Source organism: Lipotes vexillifer, unplaced genomic scaffold (assembly GCF_000442215.2).
Source record: "Lipotes vexillifer unplaced genomic scaffold, Lipotes_vexillifer_v1.1 scaffold40, whole genome shotgun sequence".
Taxonomy (NCBI): domain Eukaryota; kingdom Metazoa; phylum Chordata; class Mammalia; order Artiodactyla; family Lipotidae; genus Lipotes; species Lipotes vexillifer.
Window position 1 is genome coordinate 2,310,861 of NW_006771578.1, and position 13,360 is coordinate 2,324,220.

Genomic DNA, 13,360 nt, shown 5'->3' on the forward strand with positions numbered 1-13,360 from the left:
TGGTGAGTTTGGGAGTGTTTTCTTTAACCACTAGAGGGCACACTACATCGGGTATTTTGGTTTTATTTCACTTCTATGTAATTTTAAATGTTTATTTCAAGAGTACTCAAAGAATAAGAGGAAGAATAAGATAACTTTGATTTTTCAATGTGAATATTTCTTTTTTTAGCATCTTTATTGAGGTATAATTGCTTTACATTGTTGTGTTAGTTGCTGCTGTTCAATGTGAATATTTTTTAAAACCCTCATTAACTTAACGATAAGCATGAAGAAAGGGACAAAATAAGAGGGAAAGAAATCGAAATCCTTGAAATCTAAAAATTGGTAAATCCAGATACTGTACTTGACAATCAAATAAATAAATACATACAATTTTCCTTTCAGTTGCTAAGTAGTAAGAGGGTAAATCTAACTCTCTAGAAAGCAAAGAGAGAGTTGCAGCACCAGGAAATAGGTAAACTGTGAAGTGTAGACAAAAGATGCTCTATTGTATTGTGATAAGAGGTAATTCCCTACTTAAAAAATCATTAGATGTTTTATTTGGTTTTATTGGATTGACAATATATATGGGTCATAAAAAACTTAAAGGTACAAAATACTAAGTCTCTCTTCTTCCCCCAATACAGTTCCCCTCCTTAGAAGCCACCACTGTTACTAGTTTCTTATGCAACCTTCAAATAAATCTATACATGTGTAAACATAGAACTGAACAAATATATTGCGCTCCACTCCCGACGGAAATGGCAGTGTGCTACCTACACTGTTCTCGCTTTGCTTCTTTTCTTTTTTCTTTTTTTTTTTTTTTTAACTTAATGCTATTATCTTGGCGATCCTTCTCTGTACGTTTGGATCTGCTTTATATCTGCCTTAACTATTTTTAGCGGCTGCCTGCTATTGAAGTTACATGATTATTTTATAATCCTATTGAAATTATACTCATCATGTATTTCATCACTCTCTAGTAATGAACATTTAAGTTATTCCCAATTATTTCTTGCATAAACATTATTGCAGTGAATACTCTTTTACAGAGGTTATTTTGCAGTGTGTATATCTGTAGAATAAATATCAGGATTGAGTCAAAGCAAATACACAATTAAAGGTTTTATTTTTGTGTGTGTGTGTGTGTGTGTGTGTGTGTGTGTGTTACGTGGGCCTCTCACTGCTGTGGCCTCTCCCGTTGCGGAGCACAGGCTCCGGACGCACAGGTCCAGCGGCCATGGCTCACGGGCCCAGCCGCTCCGCGCCATGTGGGATCTTCCCGGACCGGGGCTCGAACCCGTGTCCCCTGCATAGGCAGGCGGACTCTCAACCACTGCGCCACCAGGGAAGCGCACACAATTAAAGGTTTGATAGACACTATCAATTTGTCTTCTACAAAGGTTGTACTAACTAAATTCCCATAACCCTGTTTTCCTGTATCTTGCCCACACAGTTTATGCTTAATTTTTTTTTTAAATCTTGACCAATCTGCTACGTGAAAAATATCTCCTTGTATTTTGCTTTGTGTTTCTCTTAATATAAGTGAGTTGAGCATCTTTTTTACATATTTAAGGAAAGGCTAGTCTTAATAAGGGTGAACTCTACTATATAAAGGGATAGGATGTGGAGACAGTATCACCCAAGTTAAGACTAGAGGGGAGTACACTTTCACGCGGAAAAGAGAATCTGGAAAGTCCTGAGCTGACCCCGCAAACAAAGCCCTCGACATCACCCCAAGCCATACTACTGCTTTCTAGGCTGGAACACCAGGCCCTCAGCAGGTCTCGTAGGGGCCCTTCCTGTCAAACTGAGAGAAGACCGGACACCACCTGCGACCAAAATGTACTAAAGCACCTCTTATCCCCACAATCCTCAGCCTTGCTCTGACCTGATCTCCCTCTCAATCTTTTCCCCTGCACTTTTTAGATCAACTCTGTCCAACAGAAATATAATACAAGCCACATATGTAACTTAAAATTTTCTAGGAGCTACTTTAAAAAAGAAGCAGCTGTAATTACTTTTTTAAAATGTTATTGAAGTCTAGTTGATTTACAATATTGTGTTAATTTCTGCTGTACAGCAAAGTGATTCAGTTATGCATATATACATTCTTTTTCATATTCTTTCCATTGTGGTTTTTCACAGGCTATTGAATATAGGTCCCTGTGCTATACACTACGACCTTGTTGTTTATCCATCCTGTATATAATAGTTTACATCTGCTAACCCCAAACTCCCAGTCTATCACTCACCTAGCCTCCCACCCCCTTTGTAATTACTTTAAATAATATTTTTATACGATGTAATATATGCAAAATATTATCATTTCATGTAATCAATATTTAAAGTTATTAATATTTTATATTCTTCTTTGGGGACTAAGTCTTTGTAATCCAGTGTGTATTAATGCTCACAGCACATCTCAAGGGCTCAGTAGCAGCATGTGGCTAGACTAACATTGTCCAGTAGAACTTTCTGCAATGATGGAAATGTTAGATCCTTATTCCCATAAATACCTTCTAACCTCCTATATATTCAGTCTTTCCCCAGAGCACTTTTTTTCCTCTTCTTGCATCATTGGGATCCAGGTCCTCTCCTAAGGCCACTACACCATCCCTGGGCGTCTCTAGCAGAGGCCACTTATTCTTTTATACCTCAAACTACCAGAATCGGTTCCTCATGCAGCTTCAGGCTAGCTCCGTGTTGTCCAATGTGATAAACACAAATAAGCATGTGGCTACCTAAATTTAAGTTAATCAAAATAAAATAAAAAACTTCATTTCCTCAGTTGCACTAGCCACATTTCTAGTGCTCAAGAGCCACATGTGGCCAGTGGCCTCCATATTGGACAGTATTTCTCTTCTATTTCCCTTCCACCACCAGACAAAGCCATCTCTCCTTGGAGACCATTCAGCTCTAGAACCTCCAGCCATGCCCTAGTGGGAGTCATGGAGCCGCCTCTCCTGATGAAGACTTTCAGAGGGTCTTTCAGCCTTCAGAGCTGCCCCATGCTGTCCCAGCCCAGCTCCCAGCATCACACTGGGGCTTTCTACCATGTGTGTAGCTCTGGGTAACAGCTTGACTGAACACGTCTGGTACCTCCTTAACTCCAGCCTCACCTTCACTACATTTCAATCACCTACTCCCAGAACCCAACCCTTAATCTGGTCATCACTTGGCAGTACTCCACCCAAGATATATTTTTTATTCCTTTATTTATAACTAATTCATAAATAATGCATACTACATTCTTCTTTTTAAAAAAGAATTGACCCATACAGCTAAAAGGAAAGTTGCCTTTGGCCAACCCACCCCTAAAAATCAAGACCCCCTCTTGCGCCCTTCTCCAAATCCCCTGTCCTTATATTTCTAAACCTTGATAAGTGTCTGCATGTTGTTTTGCAGCATGCTTGTTTTTCTTAACAATTTGTCTTGCGGACCTTTTCATGTCAGAATATGTAGACCCACATCTTCCTTGTTTTGTGTATGTAGGGGAGGGGGGAGGTAGCATATTCACATAGTTAAAGCCCCAAAAGTATTTATTTTTTAGCCCCGTGGCATACAGCATCTTAGCTCCCCGACCAGGGATCAAACCCGTGCCCCCTGCACTGGCAGCACTGAGTCTTTTTTTTAATATAAATTTATTTATTTAGTTTATTTATTGGCTGTGTCACGTCTTTGCTGCTGTGTGCGGGCTTTCTCTAGTTACAGCGAGCAGGGGCTACTCTTCGTTGCGGTGCGCGGGCTTCTCACTGTGGGGGCTTCTCTTGTTGCAGAGCACGGGCTCTAGGCGAGTGAGCTTCAGTAGTTGCGGCACGTGGGCTCAGTAGTTGTGGCTCACCGGCTTAGTTGCTCCACGGCATGTGGGATCTTCCCCGACCAGGGCTCGAACCCGTGTCCCCTGAATTGGCAGGTGGATTCTTAACCACTGCGCCACCAGAGAAGCTCAGAAGCACGGAGTCTTAACCACTGGACCACCAGGGAAGTCCCCCCAAAAGTATGTGAAAATGTACAGCGACGTTTTCCTCCCCATTCTTCCTCCTCATCTACACCATTCCCATACAAGTTTCATAGGTAATCACTGTTGTTAGTTTCTTATTACCATCCGTTATTCTTCATGCATTTCAAGCAAATATGAATATGATTCCTATTTTCCTCCCATTTTATGCACTATTCTGCCCATTGAAGTGACTTTACATATCTTGAAAACCCTTCCATATCAGAGTATTGAGAATATCTTCATCCTTTTTTCAGCACCATGGTGTTCCACTGTATGGCTGTACCATAATTTAATCAGCCCCCTGGATGGATGTTGATGGAGTCCTGGGTTGTTTTCAATGTTTACTATTACAATGAGTGCTACAATAAAGAACTTTGTACCTATGTCACTTTCCACGTGGAAGTATACCTGTAGGGTTAATTTCCAAAAGGGAAACTGTACAGTCAAAGGGTTTTTTAATTGCTAATTTTGATAGATATTGTCAAATTGCCTTCCACAGGTACTGTACCAACGTATACCCCCATCAGCATGTATCTCAGTGTTTCCAACTGCTGCATAATATTCTGAAGACGATGGTCTCCCGGTATCCACAGATAAGGAGGACTGGCTGTACAGAGGTTATACATTGTAGTGGATAGGCCCTTTTCTACTGACGCAGGACACTAGGTTGTTTTCAGTTGTTGTATTTCAAAGTTGCTTCAATAAACGTCCTTGCACGTGCTTCCTTGTGCATGTATTTCTCTGGGATAATTAAAACATAGAGCAAAGGAAGCAGCTGTGCAAAGGCTCCAGGGTGGAACAAAGCTCAGAGTGATGAGAAATGGGAAGAGAGCCATTGTGCCTGGAGCACAGGCACGAGGCTGGAGTCCTGAGGGCACATGTTCACAGCAGCCCGTAATTGGGCCAGGAGGCCATGGGTAAGAGTTTGGATTTTATTCAAAGATCAAGACTGCCTGATTTACATTTCAAAAGATCGGTCTGGCTGCTGCACGAAAAATGGTTTCCAGGGAGAGAGTGGAAGCAGAAAACCAAGAAAGGATGAATGTCAGAAGGGGCACCAGAGGCCTGGCTAAAGTGAAGGAATAAATTCCTAGCAGGCTGCACCAAGTGGGAAGTAAATGGAACAGGAAGTGCCCTGCTCCCAACAGAGGACTCTGCAGAGGACAATGAGGAACACCTGGATCCACAGGGGGACACAGCCTCTGCCCTCAAGGAGCTTACTCTCTAGCAAGGGATTCAGAGATTAAGCAAATAATTTCAAGGGTAGACAACAGTCCACACACAGTGTGACAGAGAATAGAGCTCTGGCTTTGACCTCAGATCACTCCACTGCATTCAAAACTCTGCTCTCCCACTTACTAGCTGTGCTACGTTCGGCAAGTATCTCTCTCTCTCTCTCTCTCTCTCATCTGATTTCTTCATCTGTAAGGGTTAATCAGAGGATTAAACGCAATCCTTTTTGAAAAGCACCTAACACTGGTAAAAAGGAGGTACTTAATTATATTTGGTAAATGCACAAAAAAACACATTCCCTTTTCTCTGCCATCTGTCTTCTTGTGCCCCTGCTGCCTTTCCAGGCAATCATTTTGGTTCTAAATTCCTGCCACCCCCTTCAACTACGGAATGCGGCTACCAACTGAGTCAACCCAGCTCATTAACCCTTTGCGTGTGGTTTGCCAGAATCAGGAGCTGCCAAGTAATGCAAATTAATAGTGTACACTCCTTTGGGTCTATTCTTTTCCCAAAGTTATCCTTTTTAAATTGTAAATATACTCGAAACCGTGGATGGATGAATTAATTTATTTGATTAATGGATACCAAATTATTATGGCTAAGTTTATTGTTTCAGACCACAGCTCCATGGGGACATTAATAAATGTGATTGCTTTTGCTAGAATATTCGTTAATCCTGTGGTTTAGTGTGCTGATAATGGAACATGCTGTTCCCCTGACTTTTAATGAGTGTGCTCCACTGACTAGCAGAGAAGCAAAGAAAATAATTTTATAAATGTATACACATTAAGAAGAATGAGGTAGTGTTTAAATCTCCTTATGTTCTCAGAACATGGCACAAAGGTGCTCTTAAATGTAATTTCCTTTTCCTATAGGTTTTTACCTATAGATCTTTTTAAAATTTAAACTAGAGATCTGAGGAACAGTGCTCTTAAATTCTGAAACAAGATGCATTATTCCTAGCTATTGGGATTTTAAAAGACTTTCTTTGGATTGGAGGCCTTAATTAACATGATGTGTTTTGGCAGTTATGGGGTTTTACCTTCTTTGTGAGTATATAATTCAAAACTGACAAATTAATATGATGATAATAGATATTGTACCTTAGTTGATTCAGGTCACTGAATCAGTTTACAACTGAATCAGATTCAGATTCAGTTGTAACAGAACAGATTCAGTCCGTTTACAACAGATATCCACAGTTGTAAAGTGAAATAATGTTATTTACAAAATCATGGGAGCTTTCCACTCAAGGACAATAGATTGCCGATGTGTCAATTCAAATGTTAAGACTCATTGTGTACTCTTTCCTGCTTTCCTCTGCCCTCATACAAATCTATATAAATCAAAGCATGCAAATGCAGGGCAGCTTTTTCCCTCTTGTTTAACAACATGAAATTAAAGGATTCTGCTTCAAGAGAGTGGACCAAACATTTGTCTCCTGTTGTTCCAGAGACAATCTGTATAGATAATTGGGGGCGGGGGGGGGGCAGGGAGAGGGATAAAATTAAAACAACAAAGAGAACAGATAAGGAAGTCACCAATGGACAATACTTTCTGGAAGACAATTCAGATAAAACAGAGCAGAGAAAGCCAAACCCCGGAATACACCAGGAAGGAGGATGCAGATCCGGTGAGAGAGAACCCTGACAACGATGTTTAATGAAGAGACCATATTTAAATGGCTTAGCATGTTGTAAGTGCTCAATAAATGTCAGCCATTATGTCATGACTCAGGAACTTGCTTTTGTTACTCCAGATCAATACATAACATGGAATGTATTCTTTGTAGACATAATAGTCAATCTCTTGTTCATCCATTTCTCTATTTGAGAAACCTTCAGATTATTTCCAGTGTTTTTTTTTTCTTTTTTTTTTTTTTGAGGGGATGGTCTAAAAACTTGGTGTACCAAATTCCCTTATACACCTATCCTTTAATTATTTGTGCTCTCATTTCTATAGGCTAGAGTTGCAAAAGTGGGATTGCTGGGTCAGAAGGTATGTGGAAGTTTAATTTTAACTAATTAGCTAACTGATTTAACTTTACAAAGAGTTGTAGCAGACACACTCTGGCCGGCAACACTGGGCACCACCTGTTTCTCTATCCTCCAGCCAGAGCTGGAGGATAAATTTACAGATTTTTGTCAGTCTGTTGGATTAAAAAAAAAAGTCAACTCAGTACTATTATAATTTGCATTTCACTGGCCTAGTGTAGCTGAGCATCTTTTCAGACATTTCTCAGCTATATAAAGTTCTTAATTTGTGACCTGATCATTCATACCCTTTGCCCATTTTTTCTTTTTCTATTTTCTTATCAGATTGTAAGAGTTCTCTGTATTTTAAAGATATTAATTTCTTGTCTGTCCTATACTGACTTTGATTACCATTTTTTCCTAGGCAGAAGTTTCTAATTTTTATGTTGTCAAACTCATCAGATTTTTCTTTTATGGCTCTGGGTTTTCTGTCTTCCTGCAGGCTGTCTCCCTCAAACTGAGATTATACAAATACTTTCCTATATTTCCTTCTGTTATTTTTATTGTTTTACGTTTTAAACAGATCTTTAATCCCTCTGGGATTTTTTGTTATTTATTTATTTATTTTGAGGGGGAGAATACAATCTTTTTTATTGGAGTATAGTTGATTTACAATGTTGTGTTCGTTTCAGATGTACAGCAAAGTGATTCAGTTATATATATATCTTTTTCAGATTCTTTTCCATTATAGGTTATTACAAGATACCCCTGTGCTATACAGTAGGTCCTTGCTGTTTATTTTGTATACAGTAGTGTATATCTGTTAATCCCAAACTCCTAATTTATCGCCCCCCCTTCCCCTTTGGTAACCGTAAGTTTGTTTTCTATGTCTATTAGTCTATTTCTGTTTTGTAAATAAATTCATTTGTATCACTTTTTTCAATTCCACATATAAGTGATATCATATGATATTTGTCTTTATCTGGCTTACTTCACTTAGTCTGAGAATCTCTAGGTCTATCCATGTTGCTGCAAATGGCATTATTTCACTCTTTTTTAAGGCTGAGTAATGTTGCATTGTCTGTATGTACCACATCTTCTTTATCCATTCGTCTGTCGATGGACATTTAGGTTGCTTCCATGTCTTGGCTATTGTACATAGTGCTGCAATGAACACTGGGGTGCACGTACCTTTTTGAATTAGAGTTTTTGTCTTTCCTAAATATATGCCCCCTTCTGGGCTTTATTTTTATACAGTGAGAAGAAATAATAATAATGAGCAACAATAACAGCTAAAATTTACTGAGCAATTTCCATATGCCAGGAGCCCTGTAAGCATTTGATTCACTTCACATAGATAAGAAAATTAAGGATTAGAGAATGTAAGGGGCCAGCCAAGTTTACACAGCTACTAAGACACAAAAATGAAATTTTAACCCAAGCAATCTCACTCAAGACCTTATCCTTCCAAACATCCAGATGAACAGTTAATTGTGCTAATCCCATTTAAGAAACATCCTTCCCATTTAACTGAAACACACATTTCATGGCACAAGTTCTCAAATATAGCCTGACTAGTCTATCTCTGGATTCTATTGTAGTTGTGTCACATCTATATTGTTTTGATTTTAGTTGTTCTATAGTACGTTTTCTCTCTCTGGTAAGGCGAGTACTCCCTTACTACCCTTCTAAATTTATCCAATAAATTTTAAATATTTTTATTCCATACAAAGGTTTAAATCATTTGTTCAATTTCAAAGAAAATATATTTTCACATTTTGATTTGGATTGTATTAAATATGCCTATTAATTTGTTCAGAAACTGACACATATATTAAATCTCTCTATCCATGGACATGGTGTAATGCCCCATTTATTTAGGTTCTTCAAGAAAATGTTAAGAGTTTTAAAAAATAAAATTCTTGTGCCTTTAATTGAATCTGCTCTTTCTGTCACTGTTTTGAATGGAATTTTTCTCCCATATCTAATAGGCAATTGCTAATATAGAAGAAACAATGATTTGGGCATATTTACCTGGCATTCAGCAACTGAGCTAAAATCTCTAATTGTTTTAATTGGTTTTTAAGAGTCTTGAATTTTCTAGGTATATAGTCACACCACTGCGAAAAGTTTATCCTCTTTTCCAATATTTATACCACTTGTTAAATTTATGGAAGAGTCCCAAATACGTTAGTTAAAACTTTCAAAAAATGTTGAATGGTGGTGAATGTGCCTATCCCAGCTTTGTCCCTGATTTTAATGACAGTAGCTTTGATTTTTCACTCAATAATATGATGTTGACGATTTAGTTCATAGTTATTAGCAAATTTAAGTAGCTTCCTTTTGTTCCTATTACATTTGGAATTTTTATTAGAAAACCTACTTTGTCAAAGTTTTTTCATCTACATCACCATAATCACATAAATTTTAACCTTTAATGTTATAATATTCTAGACAATGCTGATATATTTCCTAATGTTATAAAATTATATAATTCTGGAATAAGCACTACATAATTATTCCTATCCTTCCCAAACCATCCCAGACCATGGAAAAAGACAGAAAGCACTTTATTTCACTGTATGATTTTACCATATCCTTAGTACCAAAACCTACTACAAAATACACAACACAAAAATGATGGAACAATTTTACTTATGAAGATGGGGATAAACAATTCTAAATAAAATATTAGCAAATTAAATCTAGCAGTGTGTTAAAAGGATAGCAAATGATGTGAGAGTATAATGAGAGGACATAAGAGATTCAACAACAAAAATATACTAAAGGATTTTGAAGAAAATGGCTAGATATCGAAAATTAATAATATCGAAAATCAATAGCTATTCTATATATTAACAACAACCAGTTGGAACTGGAAATGGAAAAGAAATCCTATTCATGCCATAGTTTTATGTTTTTAATAGATTTTTTGGAAGAAAAATTATTCTCTGTGTTATTTGGGGATTTGTGAAACATAATCTTGCAAATGGAAAGTAAACATGGGTGGGGCCCTGCATGTGGTCTAACGATTAATTCACGAAAGACCATTTAGAGATAGAGCCCTGGCTGCACGGCTGACTCATCAGATCTTCATTCCCTCAACCAGAACCGGTGCACCAGCCGAACTCAAAATAATCTTGCAGGTTCCCTAAAAAGTACTGACTAAATAGCATTTCACAAGAGAATTTCTGGAATTAACTTCCTTTCATTTGGGCTGGTCTTTACATCAGGGCATGACTGATGTTCACTGCTAAATGTGTGCTGTCACTGTTAACTATTAGAGAAAAGAAAGAAAGCTTCTTGGATGGAAAGTCCCCTGGAGAAAAAGAACCGGGTTGTCTCACTGATTTCCTATTTCTGGGAATACATTCATTCATTTATGAATTTAACAGGAATTTCCTGCACTTCAGGTGCTGTACCAGGTGCTGGGAATAGAGAGGCTGCACAGCTGGACAGGGACCCACCCTCATGGAGCCTACAGATACATTTGGGATGAAATTGTGATGTGCTCACCACTTTCCTTTGGAACAACCAAACGGAGAGCAGTTGGTGAAAGAAAAATCGGTTATCTCCACTTCTAAACGAACAAATAGGATCTTTTATCATTAAAAGACCTGATAACAGTATAGTACAGTAAATTCTGTTACTACACAAAGGAAAGTCCTTTTCCAGTTCAGTTCTGTATCCTGTTTCCCTCTACCATGTTTTCTAAGAATCAATAGAAACAGAAGCAGCATTTCTCCTCTGCCTTCTCTCTAGGGCTGAGGTCAGCCTCGGGCTGAGGCAGCATTAAGTCAGCTTGCCCAGCACCAACTCTTACCTCTGCCTCGAAGCCGGCCTTGCTAAAATCCTGATGCACACATGAAGTGTATCTATCCAGGGTCCAGGGCAAAGGTGGGGTCATGTCCCTGTGGAATATGGGAGGTGAGACCTATGTGGGCTTTGGGTTGACAGGGCATTGAGGGGGGAGATCTCACGGGTTTTTGCAAAAGAAATTTGTCAATCATGTCAGAAGCCACCAAACTGTTCATATATTTGACCTCATAATTCTGTTTTGGGGAATTTATGGCAAAGAAACAATGTAAAAGAAAAAAATGGCCAAAGATATTCTCGTAATAGTGCAATTGGTAATTATGATAAATTCTTAGCATCCCCAATACTTCCAGTGGGGAACAGTGATATAATCTGGATGAAAAATTACAGAGGTATTAAAAATGGAAAGGATGTGTACTATGTTAATTCATGGAAATATCTACATTTAGAACAGAAGATGGAATTCACACATGGATTATAATTATGTGAAACATCTGTAGGAATATTGGGAAAGATTAGAAGAGCATTTAGACTATTTCTAACGGTTTAGAATTTAATTCGTTTTTTTCCCCAGAATTCTCTATTTCTAAAAAAATGCTTTTATGCAAATAAAAATAAATGGCAACTGACACATCGACATACACAAGCTACTCTTGCCAGACTTAAAATGGAAGCACAGAAGCAGTTGTCTGCCTGTTGGGATTTGTCGGTCTGCCCACCGCCAGCCTCTCCAGGACTGAACATGAGAACAGGTGCTGTGGTTTCCCCACCTCCTGACGGATCGCCCTGATGTCAGCTACTCAGACTTACAAGTGTGCATCTTAACTCCTCCAGGTTTCTGGTTGCTGTGCCATGTCCCTCTTCAGGCTAGCTAGATGGCTAGCTACCTGCCCTAAGGCTGCCTGCCTGCCTGGACTTTATCTGTCTTCATGTGTTCACGCGTCCTCCTTGCGCTGGCTTCCTCCCGGCACCGTCAGGGGAAACTGTTCCCCTAACACTTAACACATCCCCCTGCATGTAGCTGGACCGTGCCCAGATGTCCATCCCATTACTAAAGTTCATCCCTTTATACCTCAGTGGCTTTTTATTTTCAAGGATCTCTACTAAAAAATAAACACTCTTGAAAGCTCTACCATCTTAAACTAGTGTTTTGTAATATCTGTGGCTGTGTTTGTTTTTCCTTGACTAAGGTTTTGGGGGGAGGGCATAGGAACAACAGTAACAGCTACACTTCACTGATACCTAGTCTGTATCTAGCACTTTTTATGTATCAATCTTCCCAACAAACTTGCAAGACAACATTACAGGTTCCCTTTGCAGATCAGAGAGGTTAAACAACTTGCCCAAGGTCACACAGTCGATATATAACAAAGCCATGTTGCAAGCCCAGGCAATATGATCTAGCAGTTTCACTCCTGGGTATATATCCAGAAAAGATAAAAACTTTAATTCAAAAAGATACACACAGGGGCTTCCCTGGTGGCGCAGTGGTTGAGAGTCCGCCTGCTGATGCAGGGGACACGGGTTCGTGCCCCGGTCCGGGAAGATCCTACGTGCCGCGGAGCAGCAGGGCCCGTGAGCCATGGCCGCTGAGCCTGCGCATCCAGAGGCTGTGTTCTGCAACGGGAGAGGCCACAGCAGTGAGAGGCCCGTGTACCGCAAAAAAAAAAAAAAAAAGATACACACACCCCAATGTTCATAATAGCACTATCTGCAACATCCAAGACATGGAAACAACCCAAGTGCCCATCAACAGATGAGTGGCTTAAGAAGATGTGGTATATATACACAACGGACTATTACTCAGCCATAAAAAAGAATGAAATTCTGCCATTTGCAACAACGTGGATGGACCTGGAGGGTATTATACTGAGTGAAATAAGTCAGAGAGAGAAAGACAAATACTGTATGTTATCACTTATATGTGGAATCGGAAAAATAAAACAAACAAATGAATAGAACAAAACAAATAAGACTCACAGGTGTAGAGAACAAACTAGTGGTTACTAGTGGGGAGAGGGAAGGGGGAGGGGCAAGATATGGGAAGGGGATTAGGAGGTACAAACTATTACATATAAAATAAATGTTACAAGGATATATTGTAAAGCACAGGGGATATAGCCAATATTTTATAATAATTTTAAATGGAGTATAATCTATAAAAATATTGAATCACTACCCTGTACACCTGAAACTAGTATAATATTGTCAATCAACTATACTTAAATTAAAAAAAATTTTTTTAATTAGTGTTGTGGTCCTAAAAGCTCTTTAAAATTTGCAAACCTCCAAGCATTTTAAATCAGACTTTCAGGAAAAGGATCTGTTAAGTTCTAAAAGCTCAGGCCATAGGGAA